Source organism: Sceloporus occidentalis, unplaced genomic scaffold (assembly GCF_023333645.1).
Source record: "Sceloporus occidentalis isolate IW3139 unplaced genomic scaffold, rSceOcc1.0.p SCAF_13, whole genome shotgun sequence".
NCBI classification, from domain to species: Eukaryota; Metazoa; Chordata; class Lepidosauria; order Squamata; family Phrynosomatidae; genus Sceloporus; species Sceloporus occidentalis.
The window spans coordinates 21,163,719-21,182,320 of NW_028316993.1; the positions used below are offsets into that span (position 1 = coordinate 21,163,719).

Sequence of the window (18,602 nt, forward strand, 5' to 3'; positions counted from 1 at the left end):
GGTGTTGCAATAATTTGTTCAGGATATGCTTGGATATGAATCTGGAGAAAAACTGCTTCTGTTTCCAAAACACTCTAGCCTTGGGTGTTGCAGCCATTCCTGTTCTCCAGTGGAGAATTACATGGTCCTGAGCTGAACATCCCTGAGTGAGTATAACTGGCATGAGTTCCACCAAAAGGTGATTGACCCATCCCACTTTTCTAGCAGATGGAGCATCCTCTGGGGCATAAGTTCATAGAGATGGAAACACTCTTGGTACTGATTGCACACTGAATGTTCAATGCACAAAGTGTGTGTGTGTGTGTGTGTGGTGTGTGTTGGGGGAAAGTGCAAGAAAAACAGTCTACATGACAGTTCTCCCCCCTCCTACCCTATACAAGAAGCGTCCGTTCCCGAGGCTTGTGGGGACAAGGCCTAGGTGCACTGAGTGAGCAAACATTTCCGCACACCTGGGTAAGCGCATAAAAGGTGTGTCATTAACAAAGTACTAATTAGCCTGAGAACCTTGAAAGGGAAAGTGCAGGCAGAAGGAGGGAATGTAGGTTGGCTGCTTCTCCCTTGGGAAAATGCTGAGTTGCCAATTTGCTAGTTTCAGTTCTTTGTATTCTTTCTCCCCCACCCTCAAATCCCTACGGGTTTAGCCAGCCCTAGGCAGAGCAAAGAGAAATCTGAAGGAGAAAGCTTTGCTGCTGCTGCTGGGCTTCTGTGATTCATTTGTAACAGAGCTTGGAAAAGTTACTTTATTGAGTACAGCTTCCAGCATGGTGGGCTGCGGATTTTGTGGAAGCTGTATTCAAAACACTAACATCACAAAACGTTTGATGCCTACACTTCAGCAATAAGTCTCACTGCTACCTTTTCTGCATTGTGAGGGGTGGAATTTCTATGCTTTCCACAATCATGATCTACCAAACAGGGCAATGCAGTGGGGGCATGATTAAATGCCCACAGAATGCTGAATGACTGATGCATGTGTGTGTCTGTGCATGTGTGTGGAGCAGCTGGAATCCTGAATAGGGGAGCACCCCACAACAATTTGTTGTAGGTTCCAGTTGTTACTACTTCTAAGTAGTAGTATTAATACTAACAATATTTAAATTCCACCTTTCCTCCAGAGAACTCAAGGAGCTATACCTAGCACTTCTTCTCCTCCTCACTTTGCCCTCACAACAACCTTAGGAGATTGTGATGGTAGTTGTTGCCATTATTACCTTGTTCTCTAGTTTATGTCATATCATATCCATGTAGCATTTGTGGTTTAATAATGTCATTTACATATTTTTCCTCTGCATTAATTAACTAATTAATTAATCCACATTAATTTTTGGTGCCCATTCCTCACTTCATGATTGGTCCATCTAATTTGTTTTAAAAGAATCGTAGCATGGCAATGCCACACCATCCCTTGCCATTTTTATTCCTTTCTCCAGCAGAGAGAATAGAGATTTCTATGTCTTTTGTCTTCCATATAAAGTTATATTGTTCAGCCATTTAAAAAAATGTAGTTGTAATAACACAGTTACAGTACGACGTCATAACTGTACCATGGACTTGTGCACACATCAGTCAATAAGTATGCTCCCTGAAAGTGGAGAATCATGAACCACTGTCCAAAAAGGGGCTCATGCACATAGAAGTCAATAACTCTGCTCCTCAGATGTGGAGGACAGTACTTTGCAATCCTCACATTGTCCTCACAGAGGTATGGACTTCATGTGCACAAGCCCCAGAGCTTCCTCCTTTCTTCTTCCCAAACTGGGCAGGTGACTGTAAATCAGGGGTAGGCAACCTTTTTGAGCCGGGGGCTGGGTTGCTGTCCCTCGGACAACTGGGGGGCCGAAGCCGGGGGGTGGAGCTTCCACCCTCCGGGGCGGAGCTGCACACGGGGGGTGGAGCTTCCACCCTCTGGGGCGGTGGAGCTGCATGCCAGGGCGGAGTTTCCACCCTCCGGGGGCGGAGATGCATAATAATAATAATATTTGCAAGAAGCTACTAGGGCCGGCAATGCCATAACACAGGAAAAATGCATGCCACTGTCTCAACCCAGAAAAAAGCAAGCAAGTCCATGTGGGGGGGATTTTGCAAAGAGAATACCAAAGGATAACAACAACAATAATAATAGCAATATTTGCAAGAATGGAAGCGACTAGGCAAGGCCACAAAACAGCAAAAAATGCATGCCACTGTCTCAAACCACTTTCTTTCTCTCCCTTCCTCCCTCCCTCTCACTCCCACCCTCCCACCCTCTCTCTCTATCTCTCTCCCTCCCTCCCACCCTTTCTCTCTCTCTCTCTCCTCCCCTCCCTCCCTCTCTCTCTCCTCTCCCTCCCACCCTTTCTCTCTCTCTCTCTCCTCCCCTCCCTCCCTCTCTTTCCTCTCCCTCCCACCCTTTCTCTCTCTCTCTCTCTCTCTCTCCTCCCCTCCCTCCCTCTCTTTCCTCTCCCTCCCACCCTTTCTCTCTCTCTCTCCTCCCCTCCCTCCCTCTCTTTCCTCTCCCTCCCACCCTTTCTCTCTCTCTCTCTCCTCCCCTCCCTCCCTCTCTCTTCTTTCCCTCCCACCCTCTCTCTCTCTCCTCTTCCCCTCCCTCCCTCCCTCCCTCCCTCTCTCTCTGCCTCCTCCTCCTTCCCCCCCACCCCTCCATTTATAGGAGGGAGGACGGAGCCAGGAGGGAGGTGGGCGGAGCAGGAGAGAGGTGGGCGGCGCCCATTTGAAGGCCCGGGGCGGCTCCTGGAGCCCCGATTCAGGGCTCCAGAGGCCGCATCGGGCCTCCCAGAGGCCCGGTGCTGCTGCTGGAGCCCCGTTTCAGGGCTCCGGAGGCCACATCGGGCCTCCTAATGGGCACCACCATTTTGAAGGGCAAAATGGCGGCCAGAGCGGCTGAAATCGGCGGCGATTTCGGTGGCAGGAGGGACTGGGGGCCAGCAGAAAGGCGCCCGCGGGCCGGAGGTTGCCGACCCCTGCTGTAAATGTTGTAATACTATAACAAGTGCTGGAAGTGGTCTCAGTCTTCTCTGCCAGAGATTTCCTTGGGGAACACCCATACTGCACCTACTAATGGATTAATTGTTGAAGAATGCACAATGAGACATCCGCACCCAAACTGGTTATTAATTGTTGTAGGAAAGGGGCTCATTAATGACTTATTTCCAGTGTGGGGAAAAATTTTTTTTCAACAACTCTGCAATGTAACAATGCCTGGAGAGCAATTATGTTGTGGCATAAGGCTGAGGCAAAAGCAAAACTAATGCATTGCTATGATGGAATAACAGTGATAATGCATATGCCATGGAAATGAAACAAATGTGGATCAGGGGGAGGGGCAAAAAATCTTCAAAGCTGCAGGAAAAACAATAATAATCACAGTCACTACCCTCATCATCTTTTCTCCATGACTGTAGCAATAGCAATAGCAAGTACATTTCTATACTGCTTATCAGTGCACTTAGGCACTCCCTAAGGGTTTACAATGTGTAAGCCTATTGCCCCCAACAAGGTGGGTACTCATTTTAACGACCTCAAGAAGGATTCAAGGCTGAGTCCATCCTGAGCCCCTGGCTGGTATTGAACTCAGAACCTTGTGGTTTGTGAGTGAGTGGCTGCAGTACAGGCATTTAACCGCTGTACCGCCAGGGTTCTTCTTGCAAAAGATCCATTCTTTTGCAAAAGATCCATTCCTTAATACTTATGTTTGCAAAAGATCAATTCCTTAATCCAAGCAGCATTTCAGAATACTTTCATCTGAATCACAGGACTGTCCAACTCCTGCATTTATATCTGCCTAGTGGTACAAAGGACAAGAGTGTTTTGTCCGAGTAATAGTATACTGAATAGCATATTGCCTTAAATTATTGCGCAGCTGCGCACCGACCTAGAGAAGCTGCCTACGGAGTTCCAACTCAGCGTTTCCAGCCAGGACTGAGGAGTGCCCTTTAAAATCTGGGGGAAGGCAGAGAAGAGGGGCGTGCCTGTGGCAGGGGCACGCTACAAAGCCAGCCTGCTGGACTCCTCCTCGTCCCGCCCCTGTTTGTGTGCCTTCCGAATGACTGTTTGCTGCGTTGCTGTGACCAGGTGGCTCTCTAGGTTCGGGTGTTAGGATTGCGCAGCTGCACACCGACCTAGAGAAGCTGCCTACGAAGTTCCAACTCAGCAGCACTTGCGATAGGGGCGGGTCCTTGCTAGCTAGTTGCAGCAGAGGAATGATTTGTGTGGTATCTTTTGTCTGCTGCTGTGTTGCTTTGTGTGTGGGGGGAGAGTTTATGGTTATGGGGAGTGTTCAGCTCGGGGAGGTACCGGGTGATGGTTTTGGTGTGAGCGGGGTTCCCATTGAAGTAGTGTGGGGCAGGGGGAGATATAGCGGTAGGACAGTGGAGTCATTTCGTAAAGGAAGGCGAGATCGATGTGTAATATCTATTTCTCCTTCCATCCACTCTCCTAACCAGACAGGTCTGAGGGTCAGTCCAACTGTACCACAAACCCTGTCTCTGCTCCTGTGCAATGTCAGGTCTGTAAAGAATAAGACCCACATAATATACGATCAATTAGAGCAGGGGTCGGCAACCTCCAGCCCGCGGGCCAGATGTGGCCCGCGGAGGCCTTTGAGCTGGCCCCTGGCTCCTCCTGTCGCCGCTGCTGCCGCTGCCGGTTGCGGCTTTTCCCCGCTCTGGGCGCCACCATTTTGGGGGGGAAATGGCGGCGAAATCTTGCGCGACCTCAGGGAAGGTCGCGCAAGATTTCACCACCATTTTCCCCCCAAAATGGCAGCGCCCAGGGCTCCGACGGCGGCAGCGGGCCTCTGGGAGGCCCGTTGCCGTCGCTGGGGCCCTCCAGGAGGGCTCCGACGGCGGCAGTGGGCCCCTGGGAGGCCCATTGCCGTCGCTGGGGCCTTCCAGGAGGGCTCCTGTGACGGCAGCGGGCCTCCCAGAGGCCCGTTGCCTTCCCTGGGGTCCTCCAGGAGGGCTCCGACGGCGGCAGTGGGCCCCTGGGAGGCCAGCTGCCGTCGCTGGGGCCCTCCAGGAGGGCTCCAATGGTGGCAGCGGGCAACTGGAAGGCCAGTTGCCGTCGCTGGGGCCCTCCAGGAGGGCTCCGACGGCGGCAGCGGGCCCCTGGGAGGCCCGTTGCCGTCGCTGGGGCCCTCCAGGAGGGCTCCGACGGCGGCAGCGGGCCCCTGGGAGGCCAGTTGCCGTCGCTGGGGCCCTCCAGGAGGGCTCTGACGGTGGCAGCGGGCCCCAGGGAGGCCAGTTGCCTTCGCTGGGGTCCTTCAGGAGGGCTCCGGCGGCAGCAGCGGGCAACTGGGAGGCCCGTTGCCGTCACTGGGGTCCTCCAGGAGGGCTCCGACAGTGGCAGCAGGCCCCTGGGAGGCCAGTTGCCGTCGCTGGGGCCCTCCAGGAGGGCTCCGACGGCGGCAGCGGGCCCCTGGGAGGCCCGTTGCCGTCGCTGGGGTCCTCCAGGAGGGCTCCGACGGCGGCAGCGGGCCCCTGGGAGGCCCATTGCCGTCGGCGGGGCCCTCCAGGAGGGCTCCGACGGCGGCAGCGGGCCCCTGGGAGGCCAGTTGCCGTCGCAGGGGCCCTCCAGGAGGGCTCCGGCAGTGGCAGCGGGCCTCTGGCATTAGGAGCCGGCAAAGACGGGGAGGCCTCCAGTGCTGGCGGTCCCCGCCGGCTCTTTCCCGGCCTCTGACTGGGCCTGGGGCCCCGTCAGGGGCCGGCAAAGAGGAGGTGTCCTGGCTCCTGGGGGTGGAAGCTCCACCCCCGGGGGTGGAAGCTCTGCCCCCAGAGGGTGGGAGCTCTGCCCTCGGATGGTGGAAGCTCCACCCCCGAAGGGTGGAGGTTCCGCCCCCCGGCATGCAGCCCTGCCCCCGGGGGGGTGGAATCTCCACCCCCCCGGCTTCGGCCCCCCAGTTGTCTGAGGGACAGCAACCTGGCCCCCGGCTCAAAAAGGTTGCCTACCCCTGTATTTGAGGATAAGAACTGTGACCTGGCTCGCATTACTGAGACCTGGCTTGGGCCTGAAAGTGAAGCAGTGTGGGCTCAGGCCCTTCCTGCTGGGTACTCAGTTAAGGACCAGACCAGGTTAGGTGGGCGTGGTGTAATTCACAACCTTTTCCTGAACCAGGAACCATGTCCAACAAACTGCCCATATCGAATGTATTTACCTGACCCTGAAGGCCAGAGACAGTTTAGGGATTCTGTTGGTCTACTGGCCACCCTGTGCGCTAACAGACTCCCTGGCTGAGCTGACACAGCTGGTCTCGGAGCTGGTGTTGGAGTCCCCTAGGCTTCTTGTCCTGGGGGACCTCAACATCCCCTTCGAGGCCAGTCATAGTCCAACTGGTGCGGCTCGGGAGTTCATGGCTACCATGACTGCCATGGGCCTGTCTCAACTGGTCTCAGGGCCTATGCATTCTGCTGGTAATACACTTGATATGGTCTTTTGTATGGACATGGAGAGTCCGTGGGCGGAGGTAACAAATATCTCCGCCTTGTCATGGACGGACCATTTCCTGGTCGAGGTTAAATTCAAGGCATCTACCCAGATCCCTCCCGGGGGTGGCAGACCTATTAGGATGCTCCACGCTCGAAGGCTGATGGAACCCAAAAGGTTCCAAGAAGCCCTAGAGGGGCATATGGTTGGAACTGACAGCGATTCTGTTGATGCCCTGACTAACATCTGGGATACCGATCTCTCCAGGGCTATACACAATATCGCTCCCAAGCATCCTCTCAGGCCTGCTTCCAAAAAACAGCCCTGGTATACGGAAGACCTCCGGGAAAGGAAGCAGGTTCCGTGACAACTAGAGCGTGACTGGCGAAGACACCAGCACTTAGCCGACAAGGCACTCCTGGACTCTCATTTGGAGGCCTATGGAGTGGCAATAAGTGCAGCTAAGAATTCGTTCTATGCTGCACGTATTGCGTCCGCGGAGTCGCATCCGGCAGAGCTGTTCAGGGTAGTGAGGGAGCTTACCCAGTTGCCCTCCTCCCTGAACTCTATTTTGGAACCATCCAAGGCCTGCTGTGACAAGTTTAACAACTTCTTCGCGGATAAAACTTCTCGGATAAGGGCTGATCTCGACGTCAGTATTTCTTCAGGATACAGAGTAGAGGTCCCCAGAGCCTCCGTGGACTCGATTGTACTGGATCATTTTGAGTCTGTGAGTACCGAGGAAATGGACAAGATCTTTCGAAGTGTTAGGAAGACAACGTGCTCTCTTGATCCCTGTCCCTCTTGGCTAGTAGCTCAGGGGGGTCGGTTGTAACTGTTATGTTGCGCCGCATAATTAATTAATCTTTTAGGGAAAGGCGTCTTCCATCCAGCTTGAAATTGGCCACTGTAAAACCGCTGTTAAAAAAGTCCTCCCTAGACCCCCTGATTCGAAGTAATTATCGGCCTGTTTCCCTGCTGCCTTTTTTGGGGAAGGTGATTGAGAGGGCAGTTGCCTTTCAACTTCAATCGGTCTTGGATGAAACAGATTTTCTAGACCCATTTCAAACTGGCTTCCGGGCGGGCTATGGAGTTGAGACTGCCATGGTCGCCCTGGTCGATGATCTCCGTCTGGGCATGGACAGGGATAGCGTTTCCCTGTTAGTGCTCTTAGACATCTCAGTGCCTTTCAATACCATTGACCATGGTATCCTTCTGGAACGCCTGAGGGAGTTAGGTATCGGGGGCACTGCGCTCCAGTGGTTCCGTTCCGTTCCTACCTCTTGGGTAGATTCCAGATGGTGCAGCTGGGGGACGTGTGCTCCGATAAGAGGGCACTTACATCTGATGTCCCTCAAGGAGCCATTCTGTCCCCCATGCTATTCAACTTTTACATGAAACTGCTGGGAGAGATTATCCGGAGACACGGGGCACAGTGTTATCAGTACGCTGATGACACCCAAATATGTTTCTCTGTGTCTCCGACTGATGCAGTGACCAGGGATGGCATCTCTCCTCTAGACCCCTGTCTGGAGTCAGTAATGGGCTGGATGAGGGAAAACAGACTCAGCTTGAATCCAGAGAAAACGGAAGTACTCGTGATAGGTTCCCCGGGCCTGGGGATGGAGATTTGTCCACATGTCCTGAATGGGGTCACGCTTCCCCTGAAGGACTCAGTTTGCAGTCTGGGGGTGCTTCTGGACTCGTCACTCCACCTTACATCTCAGGTGGATGCGACAGTCAGGAGTACCTGTTATCAGCTTCGGCTGATACGCCAGCTGCGACCCTACCTGGGCCGGGGGGACCTTGAAACAGTGGTACATGCTCTGGTGACCTCTCGGTTGGATTTCTGTAACGTGCTCTACATGGGGCAACCCTTGTACCAAACTCGGAAGCTTCAATTGGTGCAGAATATGGCAGCCAGATTGGTCACTGGATGTTCCAGGACCAGCCATATAACGCCTTATACGATCTGCATTGGCTGCCCATTCGCTTCCGGGCGCAATACAAGGTGTTGGTTATTACCTATAAAGCCCTAAATGGCTTGGGCCCAGGGTACTTGAAGGACCGCCTCTCCCCATATAATCCGCCCCGCGCTCTCAGGTCGGCCGGGAAGCAACTCTTGAGGGTTCCTGACACGAGATATTCCGTGACTGCACAGAGGGCGTTTTCTAGCTCAGCCCCGCAGCTTTGGAACTCTCTTCCCGGTGAGCTCTGCTCGGTTACCTCCCTTGACCTGTTCAGGAAGAAGTTAAAAACTTTCCTCTTCCAACAGGCTTTCCCCCAGATGCTATGAGATTTGCTCTCTCCCCATTGCACCAGCACTTTATGCTAGTTTGTTCGGTTTTATCTTGTAAATTTTTACTCTGTTTTTAATTAATCTGATGTATTGTTGTGGTTTTTATATGACTACTGTTTGTAAATTGTACATTGTGTAGTACTCACTTTGATCTCCCAGGAAAAGCGGGCAATAAATAAACAGATTATTATTATTATTATTATTATTATTATTATTATTATTATTATTTCAGAGCCTCTGATGTGACTATTAGAGGACAGACAAAACAAACAAAACAGCCTGAAATCCCAGACAAGTCTTTGCAGTTCATCTTTTTGGAAGGGGTGAAAAGGGATGCATGTGCAAAACAGCAAACATAACAGACACAATTTTAAAATGGAGTGTTGTTTTTTCAAAAGGTGACAAAATCTTTGTACCAGAGAGTGTGAGAAGCAAGATATTAATCTTTTGTCATTATGTAAAACTGGCATTGGCCACCAATACTGAGAATGGATATGGAAATGTATGTAAGAGCCATGGGGGGGAAAAAAAAGGAAGGGGAAAGCACAAGAACTGCTACAGTCCCTTTCTACTCCAAGCAGGCAATGGGCACATATCAGTATGGATTTTATGTCAATTTAGACAATATTGGGTGGTAGTTGACATGTTTTCCAAACAGGGACAATTTGTACCTTGTAAATCGCTGCTGGTGGCTCAGCAACTGGCCGGATGGTTCAGTCAATGTATATAAGTTACACAGGGGCCACTGAAAAAGTGGTTTCTGATTGTGAGCATGTGAACTGGCCTCTAGACACATTACAGTTTGTCTGGTTAAGGAGAGACCTCTGGCCTGCAGATGCAATTTGTTCCTCTATATGGCTTTTAATTGGGAAGCACTTTGGGAGCCAGTCTTGGTTGAAAAACAAGGCACACAAACAGTTTTATTTGTCCCTGGGATCCCTGTAGGTAGTTCTGCACCTGAAAAGTGCCTCGATGGGAAACCACCAAGGATCCTAGAAGTCATCTTGAGCTCCATGGTAGAAGAGAGGTGGGATATGAATATATTACATCCATATATAAAACCATGCCATCCCAGGGCAGCATTCATAATGCCAGGAAGCCTCATGCATCCTACATCACAGGGTTGTCCAGGATTGTCCAGACCAAATTTTATTTGAAATTGAAAAACCATATGGCACAAGACCAAGACTTTTGAGGTTTTCCACCCACAGTCAGTCTGGACTGCAGAAGGAGCACCAGAAGGCATAGAGTTCACCCAGTCAAACTCTTTCTTACTCGTTAGATTTGTGATGGAATGCCTCTCCCATTATGAACTCACCCACACACTGAGATCAGCATTGGAGACCGTTCTCTTAGTACCTCCCCAAAGAGGTTCAGAGGGTGGTAACAAGGGAAAGGTTCTTAATGTGCCTCCCATGGAGAACCTATGGGATACTCGACTCTGTTCTACTGTACTCTGCTCTACTCATTTATGACTGCCTTTCTGATATATTTCGTGGCAAGGTACCTACTCCCTGGCCTTTGATGCGATGTGATTGGTATTTTTTAAATACCAGCCTTTGGCTGATAGATGATCTCTTTTTCTTTTGTGGGTAGAGGTTGTTATTACATTATGGCTTTGTTTTAAAATTGTTATGGTTTTATTGTAAGACATCTTGAGTGAGCCTTTGTAAGAAAAAGGTGACGAAGAAATTTAATTAGTTGCAGCAGCAGTAGCAAAAGCAAAAATATTTCTATGTAAATTATAGTGATTATAGGAATACCTCAGTTAATGAAGTAGATGTGTCCCTGGGCTTAACAGAAACCTTGGTACAAGAGGTAGAAATAAGATGAAAAGAATTTGGATAGGTTTCTACACAACAACAACATGAAGACCAATTCGGTGTTTCCGCAAATTTTTTATTCAAACTAACTCTATGCACATGTGAGATCAAACAACTGTGTCAATTAAGCCATGCATAATTAAATAATAGTACTGTAAATACTCATGTATAAGTTTAGAAAACTCCTGGAAGCTTCTCCCAGCATCTTCACATATATGTGAAATATCATGGAGGACAAAATAGGGTCCTGTGAGACCACATAGGACAATGGCCAAGCAACTGAACAGGAGACTTCTGGCACCACCTTCTGGATTTGCACTCCAGGATGGAACCAAGTCAGTAATGCAGCCCAGAAGGATACCATAAATGATGGTTCTGAATGCTGCTGAGAGATCCAGAAGAACCAACAGAGTCACACTCCCCCATCTAGTTCCCAATGTTCGAGATACAACGGGAGGCGATTCTGCAGGGCCGTCATAGCAGGCCCCCTCTTACAATATTGAGCTAGTAACAATAATAATAAATTTCCCGAATCAGACCCTTGGCTACAGATAGACTGACACAGGGGCATGTTTGTCTACAAATAGCAGTTAATCCCTCCAGATACAAACCAAGCATTAACAGGAAGACAAGTTCTAGCCAAGCCAGTTTTCTACCTGTGAGCTTTTTTACATGCTATTTTTCTACTTTCAGGAAATTTTCTGGTATGCAGGGGGGATTTACTTGTGTTATCTGGTAGTATGGACAAGATGCAGAAACAGGATAAGTAGGATGCACAGATATACAAAAGAGGGCAAAATGGGGCATGATTTGCAAAATTTGGCATAGGCTGATTTATATGTAAGATGTGCATTTAAAAATAATTACTATAATTTCAAAAGAAATACTGTGGTCAAGATCAAGTGACAGTTTCATGCCTTTCCTCCACCCTGGCATCTGCCAAGTATTGGTAGGATGACCACATGTCCTCCTTTATCCAGGACACAGCCTACATTTCAGCCCTGCCCAGGAGCAATGTCAAAATGTCCTCCATTTTAGCAGGGTGACCAGAAGGCATCCTTTATCCAGGACATGTCCTACATTTCCACCCAGGAGGAATTTCAAAACATCCTGGTTTGTTCAGAGTTTGCCTTTGCCAGTGTTTCCTTGAGGCTGAGAGTGTGTGATTTACATGCCTAGTGGGTTTTCTTGCTTTGTTCAGAGAGTTTGCCTTTGGTGACTTGGGTGTGTGCGAGTGTGCGCCTTCAAGAGGTTTTCTTGGGAGGTTTGTTCAGAGAGGGTTTGACTTTGCCATCCTCTGAGGCTGAGGGAGTGTGACTTGCCCCAAGGTTTTCTTGAAAGATTTGTTCAGAGGGAATTTCTATTCACCTTCCCTTAAGGCTGAGAGAGTGTGACAAGCTCAGTGAGTTTTTTTATGCCCAAAGAAGCGATTGAACCTTGGTTCGCCTCCACCTCTGCCTCCTGCCACACTTGCTCAGAGGCATTTAGTCTCAGAGGTGCTCCAAAATCTCTATGTCTTTGAATTCATATATTATTATTATTATTATTATTATTATTATTATTATTAACTGAAAGAAAGAAGTTGGCAGCATGAGCTTTCCTAAAGTCTGCTTCCTCAGATGCATTTAGTCTCAGAGGTGCAACAAGATCTCCACAATATCAGCATTTATATTACTTTATTTTAAAAAAATTAATAATGTTTTTGGATTTTAGTTGGTTATGTCCTCCATTTTTCTTAAATGACCTATATTTTGGGGTAAATCTTGTCCTACATTTTGGGGTAAATTTTATACTACATTTTTTCTACATTTTTCCCCAGTTTGGTGGTAGAAAATTATGACAACTGAGCCACGACATGCGGCTCCTTTATCCACTGCAACAGAGGCAGCATAAGCACTCTGGAGAGGTGCTGTGACGTCCCTCATGCGCTGCACCATAGCCAAGATGGCGCCTGTGGCTCGCGGTAGGACTCAGGATATAAAAAAAATATAGGGGCCCCAAATGTACTTTCTGCCCCAGGGCCCCTAAAGGCCTAGCTACGGGCCTGATGTATACTGACCCAAAAGTCAGATTCTATGCTTAAATGGTCTTGCATGCCAAGTTATGGCTACCCCAATTCCCTTTTCTGAAAGTGCACAAGCCGTTTTGCATTGGGTTACTTGTCTTCCAGATATAAATAGCAAAATATACTGCTTCCCTTATTTTGACATGAGATAAGCTCCAGCCAGCCTGCTACATTTTGTTATCTACTACCCACTCTGCTGACTGGACAATCACGCTTTTCCTCCCAAGTCCTATTGTGATGTTGTGTGTATGTTTGTGTGTGTGTCTTCAAGTGGCAGGATCTACTTATGGCGACCCATAAATTCCACAGGGCTTTCTTAGGCAAGGAATACTCAGATGTGGTTTTGCCAATCCCTTCCTCTGAGATAGCTTACAAGAGAATCTGGTATTTGTTGGTGTTGTCCCATCCAAATACTAACCAGGACTGACCCGGCTTAGTTCCGAAGGTCAGATGGGACATGGTGCCTACCACTGCTTAAAATGCAACAAAGAAGTAGAGGAAGAGGTCAGTGAATAACTAGGACCTGCCTCTGTTATCTTGGGACAGTTGGAGACCTAGTGGAGTGGTTATAGCACACCCAGCAGCAGCTTAGCAGACTCTGCGATGTGCAGCTGGAGAGTCTTTCTTCAGACAGGGCATGAGTAGGTGGCAGAGCCGCACAACACCTAGGCACTGGGTGTTAGAACTCGGTCGACAGCTTCATTTTTCTTCACAGAGTTGGGAGAATGTGGGTGGAGAGGAAGGGCGGCTCGGATGTGGGTGTCAAGCAAGATCAGGGTGAACTGCAGGCTGGGTCCACCAGGTGAATGCTAGGATGGGGGTAACTGCGGCTTGCTACTGCTGGTATGTCAAACAGGACACCGCAGAGATCAGATTACTCACCTCCAGCTGTGAGGCACAGCAGAGCAGCTAATAAAAGCCCCGATGCTTCCTGTTGTTTCCTCATTAACAGCCACCCACCTGACCTAGCACCCAGATGCAGGGAGAGAAAGAGAGAATGAGAGAGAAGCACACAAGCCAGGGCCAATAAGATTTTCTTTAAAAAGAAATTGGGGTTAGGAGAAGAAAATACAGTGCCGTAGTATCTTCATATGTAAAGAAATTCTCTCCATTAACAGTTAGTGTATTCTAGGCTATGCTCAAATGGTGCATATTTGTAGCAGAGAAGGTCTGGTGCCTTTAATCAGATCTTGGAAAAGTTATTTTTCCACTGTAGTTACCAAAACCTCAAGCTATTGGCCATGTTCAATGGCTATTATGGGAACTGTAGACTCAAAAAGATTTTTTTTCCAAATTCTACCCCTTACATACTATTATGCTTCCTTTACATACTCTTGTAGCAATTCAAAGGAAATGTGGGATGCCTTTGGCCCTCCACATGTTCCATATTATAGAGTGTAGAAATCCCAGCCACTATACTGAAGGATCATGGGAGTTGCAGTTATAGTACATTTGAAGCCCACACATTCCGTAGCATTGTTCTATGTCCTTTAAGAAATCAGGTAGCAGGCAACAGAGGAAAAATCCTCAGTCCTAACCATACAAATCTGCTGCCAGTCACAGTAGACAATGTTGAGTGTGGGTCAAATAAAGTAGGTAGATAAAGTAATTTTAATTTAATAATAATAATAATTTGTTTTATTTATATACCGCTATTCCAAAGATCATAGCGGTGAACAGCAGGTAAGCTAATTAGCAAGTAAGCTAATTTGCCCCCAACAGTCTGGGTACTCATTTTAGCGACCTCGGAAGGATGCAAGCCTGAGTCAAGCTTGGGCCCTTTTGCTGGTCTTGAACTTGCAACCTTGTGGTTTTGAGTGAATGGCTGCAGTACAGGCATTTAACCACTGCGCCACCAGGGCTTTTCTTACATACATGCCTGAAATATATGGTCTGAGCCCAGATGAGGGAGCTGGAAGTTATCCTTTTCACCTTTTTGTTATAAAATCATAGAAATATAGAGCTGGAAGGGGCCACATGGGCCACATGTCCAACCTCTGCCATGGAGGAATACAAAATTAAAGCACTCTTGAAAGATGCCTATCCAACCTCTGTTTAAAGACCTCCAAAGATGGAGGACACTACTCTCCAAGACAATCTTTTCCACTGTTGAACAGCTCTTACAGTAAAAAGGTATTTCTTATGTTTAGGTAGAATCTCTTCTCTGTAATTTGAATCCATTAATTGGTGTTCTAGTCTCTGGAGCAGCAGAAAACAAGCTTGCTCCTTTTTCTACATGACACATCTTCAGATATTTAAAGATGGCTATCATGTCACCTGTTAGTCTTTTCTTCTCCAAACTAAACATTTTTAAGGTGTTTCACATAAGCTTTGGTTTCCAGGCCTTTTATCATCTTGATCACTCTTCTCTGAACTGATTCCAGCTTGCTAATAGGATGACATAACAACATATTGCTTCCTCCCCATTCTGCACAATGAAATGGTCTGCAAGGCTATTGAGGAATTTGTTAGATCTTAGACTCTTAGCAGAGTGTGATTTCCCACAAATATCAGGGTGGTTGAAGTCTCCCACTACTACTCTCTCTCTTAGTTTTGAATCCAGGTTGAATCTCCCTTATCCAGAATTCCGAAATCCAAAATATTCCAAAATTCAAACCTGTCCACATTGGTAGTTGAGATAGTGATACCTTTGCTTTCTGATGGTTCAATGTACACAAACTTTGTTTCATGCATAAAATTATTTTAAATATTTTGTATAAAATTAACTTCAGGCTATGTGTATAAGTTGTGTTGTTGTTGTTGCATGTCTTCAAGTCGACTATGGCAACCCCAAGGCAAACCTATCATAGAGTTTTCTTGGAAAGAGTTTGCCATTGCCATCTTCTGAGTCTGAGATAGTGTGACTTGGCCAAGGTCACCTACTAGGCTTCCATGGCTTAGCCAGGATTTGAACCCTGGTCTCCCAGTGTCCTAGTCCAACAACCAAACAGTTATGCCATGTTGGCCTTCTATCAGGTGTATATGAAACATTAATTAATTTCATATTTAGGATTTATTTATATGCCACCCAATCACTGGGAATCCGGGCGGCTTACAATCTAAAAAGACACGACACAAAAGGAGAAGGGAATGGTGAGAGGGGGGGGAGGGGATCAGGTCCAGCATGCTTCTCTCCCTCTGAGGTCTGGACGAAGGCAGATGGACTGGAGGGAGGGCTCTTCTTCTTCAAGCTAGCCCTGGTGGAGCTGGGCCTGCCTGGTCAACTCCCTCGTAGGCTGGAAGATGACAGTTATGGAAGGAGGAGTCACTTTCTTCAGGCTAGCCCTGGAGGAGCTGGGCCTACCTGGTCAACTCCCTCGCAGGCCGGAAGATGACAGTTATGGAGGGAGGAGTCTCTTCTTCCAGGCTAGCCCTGGTAGAGCTGGACCTGCCTGGTCAACTCCCCCATAGGCCGGAAGATGACAGTTATGGAGGGAGGAGTCTCTTCTTCAAGGCTAGCCCTGATGGAGCCGGGCCTGCCTGGTCAACTCCCTCAAAGGCCGGAAGATGACAGTTATGGAGGGAGGAGTCTCTTTCTTCAGGCTAGCCCTGATGGAGCTGGGCCTGCCTGGTCAACTCCCTCATAGGCCGGAAGATGACAGTTATGGAGGGAGGAGTCTCTTCTTCCAGGCTAGCCCTGATGGAGCTGGGCCTGCCTGGTCAACTCCCTCACAGGCCGGAAGGTGACAGTTATGGAGGGAGGAGTATCTTTCTTCAGGCTAGACCTGATGGAGCTGGGCCTTCCTGGTCAACTCCCTCATAGGCCGGAAGATGACAGTATTGGGGGGTTGAGTCTCTTCTTCCAGGCTAGCCTGATGGAGCTGGGCCTGCCTGGTCAACTCCCTCATAGGTCAGAAGACGACAGTTATGGAGGGAGGAGTCTCTTCTTCCAGGCTAGCCCAAATTGAAAGGAAAGACTTGGGTCTCATCTCCAAGGTATCTCATTATGCATATGCAAATATTCCAAAATCCAAAAACCTCTAAAATCCAGAACAATTCTGGTTACAAGTGAGTCAGATAAGGGAGACTCAACCTATTTTTCATCATTTGTTTTAGGAAGGCATCATCCAAATTTTCAGTCTGACTGGGGGAGCCCATTGTACATGCCCACAAAGAGACCACTCATTTCCTTTTTAATTTTTACTCAGCGGCTCTCAATCTGTTTTCCATGCTCTAAGTCACGGGTTTTCTCACAGGTATATATATCCTTGACATATAATGCTACTACTCCTCCTTTCCTGTTGGTCTATTTCTTTGGAATAGATCTTTCCATGACTACATTCCAATCATGATATTCATCCCACTAGGTTTCAATGATGCCTATTAAACCATGTTTGCCTTCCTGTGTTAAGAGTTCAAGTTTATCCTGTTTATTTTGCATTCTTTGTGCATTTGTGTAAAGACATCTAAGTCCATGGGGCCATTATCTCCAGCTGATTCCTTGTTGCTTTTTTCTGCCCACTGTTGGGCAGAGTCTCCCTGTATCATGGAGGTTATTATTCCCAGTACTTTGTGTCCTCTTGCCCTCTGGAATGCTGTCTCCCTTCCCCATATAATTCAGGCTTGTTTGACACCACTTCAATTACTATGATTCAGTCTATGGAATCCTGGGATTTGTAGTCACACCAAAGCCCTTTGGCAGAGAAGGCCTACTGACTCACAAAACTACAGTTCCCAGATTTCCATAGCGGGGAGGCAGGGAGGGCGGCGTGGGGCTTCCTCCTTTGCCTCCTCTGCCCCAGGCCGCGCGGCCCTCCTCTTCCTCCTCCACGCAGTCATGGCAGTTAAAATAGTGTAAAATTCAGTTTAAAGTCCTCCTGATCAGATCTGCAAGACTCTTAGCAAATATATTCTTATCTTACCAAGCACTATGAAGTGCAACCTATCTTTTGCACCAAGAAGCAACGTCTTGATCCAAGAAGCCAAATCTTTATAGATGGCATCATCTTCAGAGCCACTTGTTCACTTCTAGTATTCTTCTCCCTCTTCCTGGACCATGCCCTTCAACATAAATATATAACAACCTGTTATTTAAAGAACAATCTGATAATCAAAGGCAATAATTTTGGTCAATTTGGCTCAATGATTAAACTGTTTTGCACACTTTCCACAGGCAGGATTAGTGAGAGTATGGAAACATTAACTTTTGGGACTTGAACTCCAAGACTTCCTGGGCCAGAATCCTATTGGTGTCCTCTATGTTTCCATAACCTGGGGTTATGTGAACATGCGCTCTTTTGCGGATGTTGTGAAAGGAGGTATTTCTCTCTTTGTACAACAATTCGTCTCAAACACAGCTGGAGTATGCTGGAGCATGGTCCCTGGCCATTTAGTGTCCAGGAAAGTGCAGGCAGTGCCTGGGTGGCATTTGGTTGCAGTTCTGCATTTGAGGGAAGATTGTGACATCAGCTCTCTGCTTTTGGCTAAAGAACTACAGCTGGTGCTGGCTGGCTGCCTCCCATTCTCCCTGGTGACTAAATGACTACATTCACCACATTCAAGCGTTGTGTGGTGGTGCCTTCTTCCTGGGACTATACCACCTTAGTGTGCAGCTGGTGGATGCCATGCTTGAATGCTCCATTGTGCCAAAAGCTCTCCAAGCCCTTTGAAGCTGCCTTCTGTCAGGGGAGCTGAAAGGGTCAAAACAACTTTCCCAGGCAGTGGGAAGAACTGTAAAAGATAGTTGGTCCAGAATTACACAAGCTATCTCTCCTGGTATTTCTTGAGTTGAATATTTACATTAGAAGAAGTCTCCTGGTTATAGATGAATGTGCACAGGACTGCAAGCATTGACTGTAGCCCTGAACACACGTAACAGAGCTGCTAACCCCAGTGAACATAGTGGGACTGGTGTCTGAGTAAACACATATAGGCTCGCGCTGTTAGTAAGGCTGCAAGGGGCTTTAGTCTCACTCAGCAGTTGAACTTTTGCAAAGCTTACATTTTCTCGCTTAAACCCCAGGTATCATTTGTTCAGGAAGATTCAACAGCTCTGAAA

The 18,602-nt window shown here is 48.2% G+C and overlaps 1 long non-coding RNA gene across 4 annotated transcripts in view; it reads right to left on the bottom strand.

Annotated features, from left to right (window-relative positions):
• The window catches only part of LOC149305169 (uncharacterized), a 120,901-nt gene that overhangs the window by 34,570 nt on the left and 67,729 nt on the right, over nt 1-18,602 (bottom strand). For 2 of the 4 annotated variants that reach the window (XR_016271862.1, XR_016271861.1), the window contains exons 3-4: nt 17,467-17,605; nt 13,487-13,569 (exon numbers count right to left, since the gene is read on the bottom strand). The exons of 1 other annotated variant lie outside the window; for it this stretch is intronic. This is a non-coding gene — a long non-coding RNA (uncharacterized LOC149305169). The remainder of the gene's footprint in view (nt 1-13,486; nt 13,570-17,466; nt 17,606-18,602) is intronic. One more of the 4 variants, XR_016271860.1, reaches the window with a different exon arrangement.